This window comes from Alosa alosa, chromosome 21 (genome assembly GCF_017589495.1).
Source record: "Alosa alosa isolate M-15738 ecotype Scorff River chromosome 21, AALO_Geno_1.1, whole genome shotgun sequence".
Lineage (NCBI taxonomy): Eukaryota > Metazoa > Chordata > Actinopteri > Clupeiformes > Clupeidae > Alosa > Alosa alosa.
This window is the reverse complement of record NC_063209.1, coordinates 21,349,851-21,364,850: the sequence shown is the minus strand read 5'-3', so window position 1 is coordinate 21,364,850 and position 15,000 is coordinate 21,349,851. Positions and strand designations below refer to the sequence as shown.

General features: G+C 48.7%; 1 protein-coding gene across 1 annotated transcript in view; it reads left to right on the top strand.

Annotated features, from left to right (window-relative positions):
• LOC125286030 (teneurin-2-like) overlaps positions 1–15,000 on the top strand; it is a 215,446-nt gene that overhangs the window by 137,177 nt on the left and 63,269 nt on the right.

The window sequence follows — 15,000 nt, the reverse complement described above, 5'->3', positions numbered from 1 at the left end:
AGGGGGAGAGAGAGAGAGGGAGAGATAGGGGGAGAGAGGGAGAGAGAGGGAGAGAGAGGGGGGAGAGAGACAGAGAGAGAGGGAGAAAGAGAGAGGGGGGAGAGAGAGAGGGAGAGAGAAAGGGGGAGAGAGACAGAGAGAGAGGGAAAGAGAGAGGGGAAAGAGGGAGAGAGAGAGAGGGGAGGGAGGGAGGGAGGGCTCCGATAGATTAGTGGGATAGCATGAAAGGATAGGATTGAGGAAAGAGAGAGTGAGTGAGTGACAAGAAACTGAGAGCGACAGAGAGAAGGAGAGAAAGCAGGAACGAGTGAGAATAGGAGGAATGAGAAAGCAGTGACTGAGCAGGAGAAAAGCAGGCAGGAGAAAAGGGTATGCGAGAGAGAGGGCAAGTGTGAGATCATGAATGGATCTCACACACACACACACACACACACACACACACACACACACACACACACACACACACACAGTCCCACACACAAACACACAGTCACACACACACACACACACACACGCACACACACACACACACACCCACACACACACACACACAGTCACACATTGAGTCTGAGTCTTTGTCCCTCTCCTCCGGAGTGAGCAGAGCGAGCCTCCTTCTGTGTCCTTTCAGTCTTTTCATCTCAGGCCTGTGCTCCTGCTACCCCTCCTTCCTCCTCTCCTCTCCTCTCCTCTCCTCTCTTCCCTCGCTCACAACGGGGCTCAGTGTCCTGCCACAGACACAGAGACATCTCCATCCCTCTCTCCTTCCCTTCTCCTGCCTCTCCTCTCCTCCATCCCTCTCTTCTCCTCCATCCCTCTCTCCTCGCCCTTGTCTCATAGACCAGCCCTTGCTCCAAAAATGCAGCCTGTCTGACATCTGCTTTCAGAGTCTCTTCTTTCAGCTTTTCTCTCAATTTTATGTCTGTGTCTCTAACAGAAAACACACAGACAGAATATGCCAGTACAGAAGAGAAGACTTTTCTCTGTGTCTTTCTCTTTTATTTATTTTTCTTTCTTTCTTTCTTTATTTCTTTCTTTTTTCTTTCTTTATCTATCTATCTATCTATCTATCTACAGTATCTATCTATCTATCTATCTCTAACTGTATCATTCCCCTCTGTCTCTTCTCCATTGGGGCCAGAAGACTCTGACTACCTCATCAGATCCTGATTAAGTCCAAATGAGTCTCTCTGAGAGCCTCGCTGCATCGATTTCTCCTTTGACATCTTGAGCCATAATAATTGGTGCTGAGATTTAGGTCAACCCTGTCTCTGTGATGTTTGCAATCAAACTAGGCTTCACGCTGGGAGATCAACAGTGTGTGTTTATGCTTCTGTGTGTTGGGGGTGTGTGTGTGTGTGTGTGTGTGTGTGTGTGTGTGTGTGTGTGTGTGTGTGTGTGTGTGTGTGTGTGTGTGTGTGTGAGTGTCCACATCACAGATGGCTGGAGGCTAGAAGTCCACACTGCTAGTACACAGACAGAAGAGTCAGTCAGACAGACAGATGTGCAGGCAGGCAGTCCAGTAGACGGTCAGGCAGACAGGCAGGCAGGCAGGCAGTCCAGTAGACAGGCAGGCAGGCAGGCAGGTAGACAGGCAGAGCAGGTAGGAGCAGACGCCTTCCCCATTCCCATGTTCCCCTGCACCGGCTGCTCTCCATGACCCAGTTTCAGAAGCAGTCGAGCAGAGCTGATGCTTCCCCATAGAGGGGCCAAATCACCACCACACCACCCCACCAGCACTCTCCCACAGCCAGCCAGGTGCGCCACTGCTCCTGGAGGAATGGATGTAGAGAGGAAGGGGAAAAAACAACAGGGGGCTGGGGGTGTGCAGGTGAGGAGCCGCCTAATGCCATGAATGTATTTCTCAGGTATGTTAATGCAAAGCAACCCCCAGTAAGATCGAGCGCAACAGGAGTAAACACACAGCTCTTCTCAGATGGAGACATTTTCCATATTAGCAAATCTCACACGTGTCCACTGTTATGAAAAGTATAGTACATAGTATAGTACACCACCCACTCCCACCACCACCAAGAGGGGGATGAGGAGAGAAGAGGGGGATGAGGAGAGAAGAGAGGGATGAGGAGAGAAGAGGGGGATGAGGAGAGAAGAGTGGGATGAGGAGAGAAGAGAGGGATGAGGAGAGAAGAGAGGGATGAGGAGAGAAGAGAGGGAAGAGGGGGATGAGGAGAGAAGAGAGGGATGTGGAGAGAAGAGAGGGAAGAGGGGGATGAGGAGAGAAGAGAGGGGATGAGTAGAGAAGAGAGGAAAAGAGCAGTAGGGTGTCAGCAGCTGGAGCTGAGTGCAGGCGATGGAGGGGCGAGACGGCAGCAGGGCATTTGCATACATTTCATATGAACATGAAGCAGCCAGGATAAAGAGAGGACAAAGGAGGAGGAGGAGAGGGGCAAGAGAGAGAGAGAGAGAGAGAGAAGGAGAGAGACAGAGAGAGGGGGAGGGAGAGAGAGAAGGAGAGAGTGAGGGGATGAGATAAGAAAAAAGAGAGAGAGGAAGTGAGAGCATGAGGGAGGGGAAGAGAGAGCGAGTGAGCAAGAGAAAGGCAAAGGGATGATCTCATGGGGTTAAAGAGCCTGAGCAGAATGAGAACAGACAGAACAAGAGGGCCGAGAGGAGAGAGAGAGAGAGAGAGAGAGAGAACAACCCTCAGTGAGAGGAAGGGGAGAGATAGAGAGAAGGAGGGAGGGACGGAGAGAGATAGAAAAGAGCCAGAAAGAGAGAGAGGGAAGGATAGAGATAGCCTAGATAGAAAAGAGCCCTTAGTGAGAGACAGAAAGGGAGGGATGGAGAGGGTGGGATGGAGAGAGAGATAGAACACAGCCCTTAGTGAGAAAGAGAGAGAGAGATGGAGAGAGAGAGGCATAGAACAGAGCCCTTAGTGAGAGAGAGAGAGAGAGAGAGAGAGAGGATGAGATATTGTAGACGCCTCAGAGAAAGAGAGGAGAGAGGAAACGGGAAAGGGTACCATAGGGACCTTAGAGGCACAAAGAATGAGAGGGATAGAGAGAGAGTGGGGGGAAATGAGATAACAGGGGCCATGGTGAAAGAGTGGGAGAGGGTGAGATAGCAGCGTCATGGCTAGAGAGAAAGAGAGGATTGAGTGAGGGAGAAACGAAAGAGTGGAATGGAGTGATACAGAAAGAGAGAGGGAAGAAGAGGGAGTGAGGGAGAGCATGGAATGGAATGGGGAAGGAATGCAATAATGCTCAGGAAGGAGAAGCAGAAAGAGATTGATGGCCTCTCTCCGCCCTGCACACCGCCATGGACACCGAAATCCATTTGATGGAGGTGGAGGAGGGCAGGCCTCAAGAGGAGCGAGGGGCCGGCGTCTGCACCGCCGATAAGATGAGAGGAGGCAGCACCAAGAGAGGAGGAGAGAGAGGAGGGTATAGAGGAGAGGAGGAGGATGGAGAGGAGGAGAGAGAGGAGGAGGAGAGAGAGGGAGGAAAGAGAGGAGGAGGAGGATGAGAGAGGAGGAAAGAAAGGGGGGTAGAGAGGAGGATGGAGAGGAGGAGAGAGAGGAGGAGGAGAGAGAGGGAGGAGGAGGATGGAGAGGGGGAGAGAGAGGGAGGAAAGAGAGGGGGATGAGGAGGAGGAGTTAAAGGAGGAAAGAGAGGAGGGATGGAGAGGAGAGGAGGAGGATGGAGAGGAGGATGAGGAGGAGAAGAGGGGGGTGGAGAGGGAGGCGACCACTCAGCCAGACAGAAGCAGACACCAGTGGCCAAAACCACAACAGCCTGTGTGTTCATGTTTACCTTCAAACCCTATTTTATTCTATACATTACATTGTACGCTACATTACTTTTATTCTTATGTACATATAGACCCTTTCAATCTGTTCCCAGAGCATCTCTGGTTGAAAAGTTCAAAACAGATATTTTGAAATGAAAATTAATTCTATTATGTGCATGTGTGTATGTGTGCATTTTCCCTGTAGTGCTTCTGTCTCTGGTTTTGTTGGGCTGGTAGTTTTGTTTGCTCCAGCCTATGTCCTGGTCCTCACGGCGCCGCTGATGTGATTGAGTATCTGGAGCTGCACGTGCATTGGTTGGAGCCGCGCTGATCTGCAGCTCTGCGTCTGTGTGTTCAATTGGGCCGCACTTTTATCCTAATGGCGTTTGCACACAAGCAAACATGCCAACGTGATAAAGCGCTGACCAGATTGGTGCTTACAGGAACTTACACGTTTTCCTTCTCTTGTTCTCTCTCAGTCGCTCTCTCACTTTCTCGTAGTCTTTCTCTCTCTCTTGCACACACAAACAAACACACACACTCTCTCTCTCACACACACACAAACACAAAATTCCCTCCCTCTCTCTCTCTCTCTCTCTCTCTCTCTCTCTCTATCGTATGCCGGTCCTTTTAAATGCGTCCTTCATTTTGAACAATTACTGGTGCTGGCATCGTTTCCATGTGGCCACTTAGGCAAGCAGGCGACAGAAATCTCATCCTAAGGTGCTTAGAGAGACAGAGAGAGATGGAGACATGGATGTGTGTGTGTGTGTGTGTGTGTGTGTGAGGTGTAATTAAGACAGAGGCGGTGTGTTTTTCTGTCCAGTCTTGGCATTGATCTGGCCGGGGATTTGAAATGCCTCTCATTTCCTGTCAGTAATGTGGATGGATGAGGCCATAGAGCTGAGAGAGAGATGAGGAGAGAGAGAAGGGGAGAGAGAGAGAGGGAGAGAAAGGGAGAGAGGGAGAGAGAGAGATTGTTAGAATGGGAGAGTGGATGAGAGAAAGAGAAAGAGAGACAGAGTCAGGGTAACAGGGTGAGAGAAAGAGAGAGGAAGACACACACACACACACACACCACACACACAACTATCTCAATCTCAAGCTCTGTGGTTGTCTCTTCATCAGAACAGGAAATAAGGCAGCAGTGGCTCCATTCTAGAAGCGTGATTGTCATCTTTATTCATTTGGTCCCACAAACAAACACACACACACACACACACACACACACACACACAGACACACACACACACACACACACACAAACACGCACAAACACGCACACACACACACACACACACACACACACACACACACACACACGCACACAGCTGTGCTACGCCCCACTGTCTGCCTGTCAGTGCCACCAGGGTGTGAGAGCCCACATGGGAAAAGAGGTTTTGTCTTCTGTGAGTGTCTGGAGTGCCTGCATGCGTTTGATAGTATTCATGCGAGTGGGTCTGAGTGTGTGTGTGTTTTGTGATTGTACTTGTGGGCCTGTGCATGTCCAGTGGTGTTTGTGTGTGTGTGTGTGTGTGTGTGTGTGTGTGTGTGTGTGTGTGTGCCAGCTCAATAGAGTACAGTATGTGTGTGTGTGTGTGTTTTTGTCTGTGTGTGTGTGTGTCTTTGTCTCTTTGTGTCTGTGTTTATGCGTTTATCAGTCTGTGTGTGTGTTTGCAAATGTGTGCCTCTTTGTGCCTCTGCCTGTGTGTGTGTGTGTGTGTGTGTGTGTGTGTGTGTGTGTGTGTGTGTGTGTGTGTGCGCGTGTGTGTGCAGTTAAGTGGGAGCTTTTGCCTCTTCACCAAAAAGACTTAAAGTCACCAGTTACATTCTTAACCTTTGGCATTACGCTCAATTACACTTGAGTTGCATCAGTGTGTGTGTGGGGGTGGTCCCCAAGGGGTGTGTGTGTATGCGTGTGTGTGGAGGGGGTGGTCCCCAAGGGGTGTGTGTGTATGACACTGAGTTGGCCTGTAGGGACAGGATAGCGGTGTGTTAGTGCTCTTCCTCTCATTAACAACTTATCTGAGGAGCCCGCTGCCTATTCCCTTCCCCAACACACACACACACACACACTCCTCCACCACCTCAGACTACCCCTCCAGGCACCCTTGTCACCCCCGAGGGGGGCCGCCAGTATGTTTTTTAGGAAGTGTGCCCCCCCCTCCCCTCCTCCTCCTCCTCCTCCTCTGGCTCCCGGGCAACTGCACTGGCATTGGAGTTCAACTTCAAAGAGCCATGACCAGGCGCCTCATCTAGAGACACCCCCTCCCCCCACACACACATACACACACACACACACACACACACACACACACACACACACACACACACACACACACACTCACACTCACACACACTCACACACACACTCTCCACACTCACACACACACACACACTCACACACACACACACACACACACACACACACACACACACACACACTCACACACACACACACACACACACTTGCGCACCCATCCGCCCTCCGGTTCTGCCGTCGTCCCCTCTCTCTCTCCGTCACCCTCTCTGTCTGCTTATTCCTCTTTTGCACTCTTCTTATCTATCCTTTTTTTCTTTATCTCTCTCTCTCTCTCTCCCTCTATCTCTTTCTCTCTCTCTCCCTCCATCTCTTTCTTTCTCTCTCCTGCTTTCTCTCATACTGGTATAACTTCATCTTCAGATTCAACAATTTACTCTCCCTTCCGCTTCACTCTTGTACATTTAACATTAATGTGGGCTTTAAAATGTTTTAAATTATTCTGTCATATTTCCGGTGGGTTCAAACGAATGTTAATGGCATGACTACGGCAATCCTGTGAAAGCGTTGAAAATGTGATAATATAAATAATAATAATAATAAATAATAAAACAGACAAGCGCATGCTCCATGCAAAGTAAATAGTGAGAATACAGCATTTATGGAAAACAGTTGCAATATTTCTTTCTCTTCACCTCTCTCTCTCTTTTTATTGCTCCATCTCTGTCTCTCTCTCTCTCTGAATGCAGCCTCTCTCTGTCTCTCTCTCTGAATGCAGCCTCTCTCTGTCTCTCTCTCTCTCTGAATGCAGCCTCTCTCTGTCTCTCTCTCTCTGCAGTTCAAGTCAATTCAAAGCACACTTAATTGTCCATTGAAAAGGACGCAGCATAGAACCTGTGGCACTGACATATAGAACACATCAAAACACAAAAATAATAGATAATTATTACTTTAATTATGAAACATTTCTCCAGCATGTGCCCCCAGTGTGGTTAGAGGGTCTATGGGGTGGGTTAGAGAGATGCACACTTCCCCAAACTGTGTTCATGGTGTAACCTGGGCTGGACTATCCAGAGAACAGGGCCTTAGGGAGATGCCAGGCCTTTGACAGACTGTCACTGTCCATAGACGTCCTACGTGAGCGGAAGCATTATCAGCTGCCTGTACACACACACACACACACACACACACACACACTCAAATGTGTGTGTCCATTTCCTTTTCTCCCCACAATTAAATTCTCGTGCCAAACCGAGGGAGAGAGAGAGTGGAGAGTAGATTAATTTATATGTTAATGCGGGCCGAGAGGAGAGGGGACTCTGTGACAGTCAGAGATCCGTCTTCGTCTGAATTGTCTGAACTGAAGTGTCCGTCTGAATGCTCAACACACTCAAGTGTTGGGCTTAGGGAGGAATAAAGAGAGCCGTCATATTAATGTGTGTGTGTGTGTGTGTGTGTGTGTGAGTGTGTGTGTGTGTGTGTGTGCTCCTTGGGTCACACACACTGGGGTGGGAGAGGAGAGTGTGTGCTCCCAGTCTGTGTGTGTGTGTGCTCCTTGGGTCCACACACACACACACACACACACACACACACACACACTGGGGTGGGAGAGAAGAGTGTGTGCTCCCAGTCTGTGTGTGTGTGTGTGTGTGTGAAAGAGAGAGAGTTGATAGGACATTCTTTGACTGAGGAAGAATGGGAGTGAAAGTGATGGAGGAGTGGAAAGAAGACAGCTCGCAAAAAAGAGAAGAGAGAGAGAGAGAACAGGACCCACACATGGAACATTATTGATAGAATGAGAAAGCGAGAGGGAGGGAGAGAGAGAGAGAGCAATGAAGATCGGAGCGTGTTCACACGAAGAGCACACCAGCAATATACAGATTCTGTCAAAAGACAAACAATACACAGGAAGTGGACAAACAATACACAGGAAGTGGAAATACAATTGTGATGCATGAGTGTCGACACTGACACTGGTCAGCTATTAATGAGAAAAAATCAAAGAGCACGCGCCCACACAGTGGCCAACACACACACACACACCCTCACACACACACACACACACACACACACACACACACACACACACACAAGCACACACACGCATACACACTCACACACACACGCGCGCGCGAGCGCGTGTGGGAGCGAGTGATGATGGTGATGAGGATGAGGATGATGAAATGCGGAGCTCCAGTAGTAGGCTACCGGGGCAAGGACTGGAGAGACGCTGGGGAGAGAGAGAGAGAGAGAGAGAGAGAGACAGAGAGAGAGAGAGAGAGAGAGAGAGTGGATCCTCCGCTCGGCGATTCCTAAAACCAATTACGGCCTCGCCAGAAACAAGAGAATCTCCTCTCACAATTAGCACTTTAATTGAGGTCAGTCTTGTTAATTTAGTGGCGAATTAGAACAGTTAATGTGCATTTATTAGGCAAGCCAAGGGACAAGGCAAAAATAAGGTAGCAGAGAAAATTACCTCTTAAGTAATAGGAGGTCCCCTTCCTTAGTCAATTAGGGCAGTGTAATTGTGCGGCTGTGTATGTGTGTGTGTGTGTGTGTGTGTGTGCCATCACGCTGAAGGATGGTTTGGCCTGCTTTCCTTTTCTGGGCTGGTCCAGAACGATGTGGAGAGATAGAATGTGTGTGTGTATTTGTGAGTCTTAATATTGTCCTTCAGCTGAATGTCAACACACACACACACACACACACACACACACACACACAGATATGCCCCACAGACTGACATTCCTCTTTCCTCCATGACACACACAGAGGAGTGGAGCGATTGCATAGAGAGAGAGGTGAGGAAGAGGAAAGCTCTACTCACTGGGAAATAATGCATGTGAGCCATGAAGAGCGGAGACTGACGTCAGTAGTGAATAGTGTTTACTGTCATCTCACACACCCGTGGAGAAAGCTGCTATTTGTGCAAAAGAAACAGGTTTCATCTTACACACACACACACACACACACAGCACACACACACACACACACACACACACACACACACACACACACACACACACACAAAGACATACACTCACACACACACACACACACACACACACACACACACACACACACACATACACACACATACACACATACACACACACCGCACACACACACACAGGTGCTTAACAGAATCAAGAACATCATGTGGAGAACCCACCAGGTGTGGAAGCAAATCAGTGGATGGAAAAAAAGCTGTTAGTTTGTGTTGTGTGTGAAGAAGCCAGGTAGGAGTGACAGCAGAGATGGAGCTTGCAAATGAATAATAGATGTGTGTGTGTGTGTGTGTGTGTGTGTATGTCTGTGTGTGTGTGAGTGTATAGTCTGTGTGTGTGTGTGTGTGTGTGTGTGTGTGTGTGTGTGTGTGTGTGTGTGTGTGTGTGTGTGTGTGTGTGTGTGTGTGTGTGTGTGTGTGTGTGTGTGTGTGTATACACCTCTATATTGGCCTGGTGTAACTCCAGGGGGTTGATTCCATCCCATCTTTATTAGGGTGAGATTCGCTCTTCAGAGGAGAGAGCAGATGTTCCCTTTCTGTTCACAACACTCTCCATGTAGGAAGGTCGTAAGGACTGTGTGTGTGTGTGCGTGTGTGTGTATATGTGTGTTAGATTGTGTGTGTGTGTGTTTATTCATGTGTGTATGTGTTTATTTATATACAGTATGTGTGTCTGTGTGTGTGTGTGTGTGTGTGTGTGTGTGTGCACAAGCTTGCAAGTTTGCTCATGTTTCCGGTAGATGTATTGCAGTAAGGGTGTGTTTCTCATTTCACATCTGAGTTATTTATTTGTGTGTGTGTGTGTGTATGCCCACATCATCATCCGTCCTCGATGTGAGAAGATTTGTTGAAAGCACAATTATAGGTCTGCCTAGACAACACTTTGATTCTGTAATAGAGAGGGTTGACCTTAGTATAATGTGGGAATAAGAGTAACCTCTCCGATATCAGATGAGATCTCAAAAATATGAAACCTTGAAGTGTTGACAAGCTGTTTGTCGACAAGCTGCAAGCTGCTCACTTTGAGAATAGGGGATGGTTTTAAAAAACTGTGACCTAGATGGAGAATGCTTTCAAGAGCTGTTTTGGTTGCATGGTGGTACTTTTTCCCTCTTCTACATGACATTTGTCAAGTATAATCTTGACGATGTTGTTTCTTGTTCAGAAATTAGATTTCGATTTACACAATGTGCTTGCTCTGTTACAGCAGCTCAACATACACAAACTTATACACATACAGTGCACTGGAAAAAATACACAACACTTTCACACACACAGACACACAGACACACACACACACACACACATAGAGTAGTATTTTTAGTTCGTAGCGCAGTGGGGTCCACCCTAATATCCGTTCCCCCCCAACACGTGCACACCTCTCCAGGACTGGCCTGCCAGTACAACCACTCGGACATATGGACACAAACCTGCCACCTGTGTGTGTGTGTGTGTGTGTGTGTGTGTGTGTGTGTGTGTGTGTGTATCGGTGTGCGCATGCGTATGGCCGGCAATGACGGCATCTTTTGATTTTGCCCACCTTTTATTTAATCTAACGCCAGCCCTCCTGAAATTAGAATGAATGTGCAGGTATTTCAGAGGTGTGAAAATAAAGCTCTTTTGTTATTTCTCTCCCTCTCTCTCTCTCTCTCTCTCTCTCTCTCTCTCTCTCTCTCTATCTCTCTATCTCTTTCTCTCTCAGCCGTTGCCATTGCTCTGTTTATCATTGCGGTGCATTCCAAGGTAACCTTCTGGAAGGGCTGCTGGAATGTCAGCTCTGCGCTTTTGTCTTCTTGGAACACCGTGAACACAAACATCTGCCATGGCATCATGAGGCAGGAGAGCGGCCAAACGCACACGCACACACACACACACACACACACACACACACACACACACACACAGCCTGTTATATCGGTTGCCATCTCGCTCTCCTGATCGCATAGCAAGCTCAAAATGAGACTCTAGGCTGACACCAGCTCCCTCAGCAGACACAAGAACGTTCCATCTGTGTGTGTGTGTGTGTGTGTGTGTGTGTGTGTGTGTGTGTGTGTGTGTGTGTGTGTTTGCACACGTGTGTGTGTGTGTTAACACACTCATTCAGCGTCAAACACGCCATCAATGCTCTTTGGCGCAGGTGATCTGGCTGCAGCACTTTGCGCGGGTGAATTATGCATCGGGATTACGTAAAGCGGCAACTTATCCATTTTTAATCCAACATATTTCCTCGTTAAAGTGCAGAGGGGTGATGAATATTTAGGGGCCGGGAGGAAATGTCGGCGTCTGAGGAGAATTGTGTGTGTGTGTGTGTGTGTGTGTGTGTGTGTGTGTGTGTGTGTGTGTGTGTGTGTGTGTGTGTGTGTGTGTGTGTGTGTGTGTGCACCACCCGTCACCCATTTCCCCTGCTGAAGAAATGAAACCTTATGTCCCTATTGCCTCTCCATGTTTCTCTCACTCTTTCTCCCTTCCTCTCTCGTTCTTTCTTTTATTTCTTCTCTCTCTCTCTCTCTCTCTCTCTCTCTCTCTCTCTCTCTCTCTCTCCCTCTCTCTCTCTCTCCCCCTCACTCCCTGTCTCAAGTGAAACCATGAAGTATTTAGACTACAGTGCGGTAATTGCAATCAATGTGTTCTGCAAAATATTCAGTGGATGTTTTGAGTTGTCGGTCGATCGATCTCTCTTTCTCTCTGCGCTACATGCCAAGCTAATAAATGATCACTGCATGTGCTAACACTGCTCACTTAGCACACTATTTACCTTGAGGCAGTACACGCCACGAACAAACACAATTGACTTAGTCTCACAAACACGGTTGTGTTTATGTTACCCAGTCAACAAGTCAGCAGGCAACAAAACACACACACACACACACACACACACACACACACACACAGAAACATATAGACACACACACACAGACACACACACACACATCGAGGGGCCTGAGACTGAGCGGGAGGCTTTTAAACCCCTCTATAGAACACTGTGTGATTCTCCCCATCCCACTTAATACTCCTGGGCTCAAGGTTTGGCCATCTTCTCTTTCTCCTTCTCGCTTTCCTGCTCCCCATTTCTAACCCCACCCCCCTTCACTATCTGTCTACTTCACACTCTCTCTCTCTCTCACACACAACACACACACACACACACACACACACACACACACACACATTCTGAAGACCATCGCGGAATGGCAGTCAGGCTCAGGGTCAACAGTGCCATCTACTGTTACGGCTTCACACGACACACAGACTCTCTGTCTCTCTGTCTCTCTCTCTCGCACACATACACACACTCACACACACACTTGTACACACGTGCACCCACACTCAGAAGGTGAAGGAGGAGGAGGAGGAGGAGAGAGAGAGATAGCCCTGGCGTCTGCGAAGCAGCAAATAGTTTAAGAGCCATTCTCTTGGCTTATTATATTACACTCATTCATTTGCTAATTGTTTCATCGATTGTAAAATTACCAGCAATGCAGCATTTACTGTGTGTGTGTGTGTGTGTGTGTGTGTGTGTGTGTGTGTGTGTGTGTGTGTGTGTGTGTGTGTGTGTGTGGTTAGGATACAGAAGATAAGGAACACAATATTCGGAGAAGGGGGAGACAAAGACAGAGGGCAAGTAGTAGAGAAGAACAGCGCTAGGCTAGGCTAGGCTAGGCTAGGCTACAGAGGGAGGAAGGGGAGTAGGGAACAATAGCAGGAGCTGTCGGAGAAACTACACAGGATGAGAGAGATAGAGGAGAGGAAAGGAGAGAGGGATATTTAGAGTGATAGATAGTAATAGTTTCCCTTAATGCTGTCAATGTTCTAATTGTTATGCTGTTTTAATTGTGCTTTGGCAACACTGTACTTACAGTCATGCTAATAAAGCAACCTTGAATTGAATTGAATTTAATTGATAGAGAGAGGGAGGGAGTGGGGAAGAGAGAGAGAGAGGGGAAGAGGAGAGAGAGAGACAGAGGCCAAGACAGAGAGAGACAGAGGCCAGGGGAAGAGAGAGAGAGAGACAGAGGCCAAAGGACTGAGGGGCCAGGAGAAATGGAGGGATGGAGAGAGAGGGGGGAGAGAGAGAGAGAGGAGCCAGCACAGTGTTTCTGCCTGTTCATGTGTGACAAATAAAAGAGCTGACAGAGGCGGTGGCAGAGTCTCACCCTCAAGGCTGTCAGCGCTTTCCTTTAAGCAGAGAGGGAGAGAGGGAGAAAAGGAGGGAGAGAGAGATAGATAGATAGATAGAGAAATGGAGAGAATGAGGGAGGCGAGCCGAAATGAAAATGAAGGTGTAGGGAAAGAGAGAGAGAGAGTAAAGAAAGAGAGTAAAAGGGAGAAAGAGAGAGTAGAGAGAGAGAGAGAGGGAGAGAGGCTGGCCGGTTTACAGAGCTTCCTCCTCCTCTTTTCCCCTCTTCCCCCACTCGCGCAGCGCCGGCGGAGGGGAGATGGAATTTGACAAGAGAGAAAATTGATTTTCGGGGATGAGATTTAGGTGTGATAGGCAAGCGTGTTGAAGGTGAGCGAAGAGGTGCGAGTCATTAGCACAGCTGCTGCCATCGTCTGCATCTCCCCAGAGAGAGAGAGAGAGAGAGAGAGAACAAACGAAAGAGTTAGAACAAGAGGTAAGGATAAAGACTAAAAGTGTGGTAGAACGACAGAAAGAAAGAGACCAGGGGAAGAAAGCAGATGGGGGAGAATTTTTGGAGAGAGGGATGAATAGAGCAGAAAGAGAGGAAGGACGAGAGAGAATGAGAGCTGAAAGGTTGAGGTGTGGGATGGGACGTGAAGAAAAGAGCAGTGTGACAGCATGACGAGCCGGCTCCTATTACGGGAGAATGAGGCTCATCTGCCACATGTTTAGACCCTAATTAAGTCCCATTACAGCAGCAGGTCCACCCACTAAACCAGCCGGGCCTCAGGCCAAGTGGAACTCCGCTTCTCCTCACCGAGGGAGAGAGAGAAGGAGAGAATGGAGGGAAAAGAGAGACAGAGACAACGGAAGAGATAGAGACGTGTGTGTGTGTGTGTGTGTGTGCGCAGCGCAGTGTAGCGCATGCGCGCGCGGCGCAAGCGCGTATGCGGCGCGGCGCGGTGCGTGGCAGCGCAAAGCATGTGCCAAGAGATGCGCGTGCGCGTGCGTGTGTGTGAGCCTGTGTGTGTGTGTGTGTGTGAGAGAGAGAGAGAGATGTGTGTGTGTGTGTGTGTGTGTGTGAGAGAGAGAGAGCGTGTGTGTGTGTTTCCGGGTGTGTGCTCATGCGCTTGTCCTCTGTGCACATGCCGATTCAATGTTTGGTGTCAGAGCACAGCAGCACACAGAGCAGCTGGAGGACTCTAGCGCTTACACTGGCCACAGCACAGCAGCACACAGAGCAGCTGGAGGACTCTAGCGCTTACACTGGCCACAGCACAGCAGCACACAGAGCAGCTGAAGGACTCTAGCGCATCACACTGGACACAGCACAGCACAGAGCAGCTGAAGGACTCTAGCGCTTACACTGGCCACAGCACAGCAGCACACAGAGCAGCTGAAAGACTTTAGCGCTCACACTGGACACAGAGCACAGCAGCAAGCCCCAAGCTGTCCCAGCCCTGGCCGCATAATTAAGAAACTCCATTTTGATTTTCACTGAAGCTAAGATTTATTTATTTGTTTCCCTCCACATCATTGTTGTTGTTGTTGTTGTTGTTGTTGGTTCTTTACTTTCTTTCTCTCGTCTGTTCCCTTCCTTTGAGCCGGAATAAAAAGTGACTTCAAGGGCTTGTGCGCGAGAGAGAAAGAGCTGACAAACAGCTCGGAGACCCTCCACGAGAACACAACCTGAATGTGGCTCACCGCACGTAGGAAAATAACACACCTTTCTCAAACTAGAAAGGAAGCGGGACGCCTGTCACACTTCAACTGTCACATGTCTCATACCAGGAGCTCACGACTGCTCCCCCCTGCAAAGTATTTAAAAAAAGAAATGGGGTGATTTTGACACGCTTCTAGAAGTTT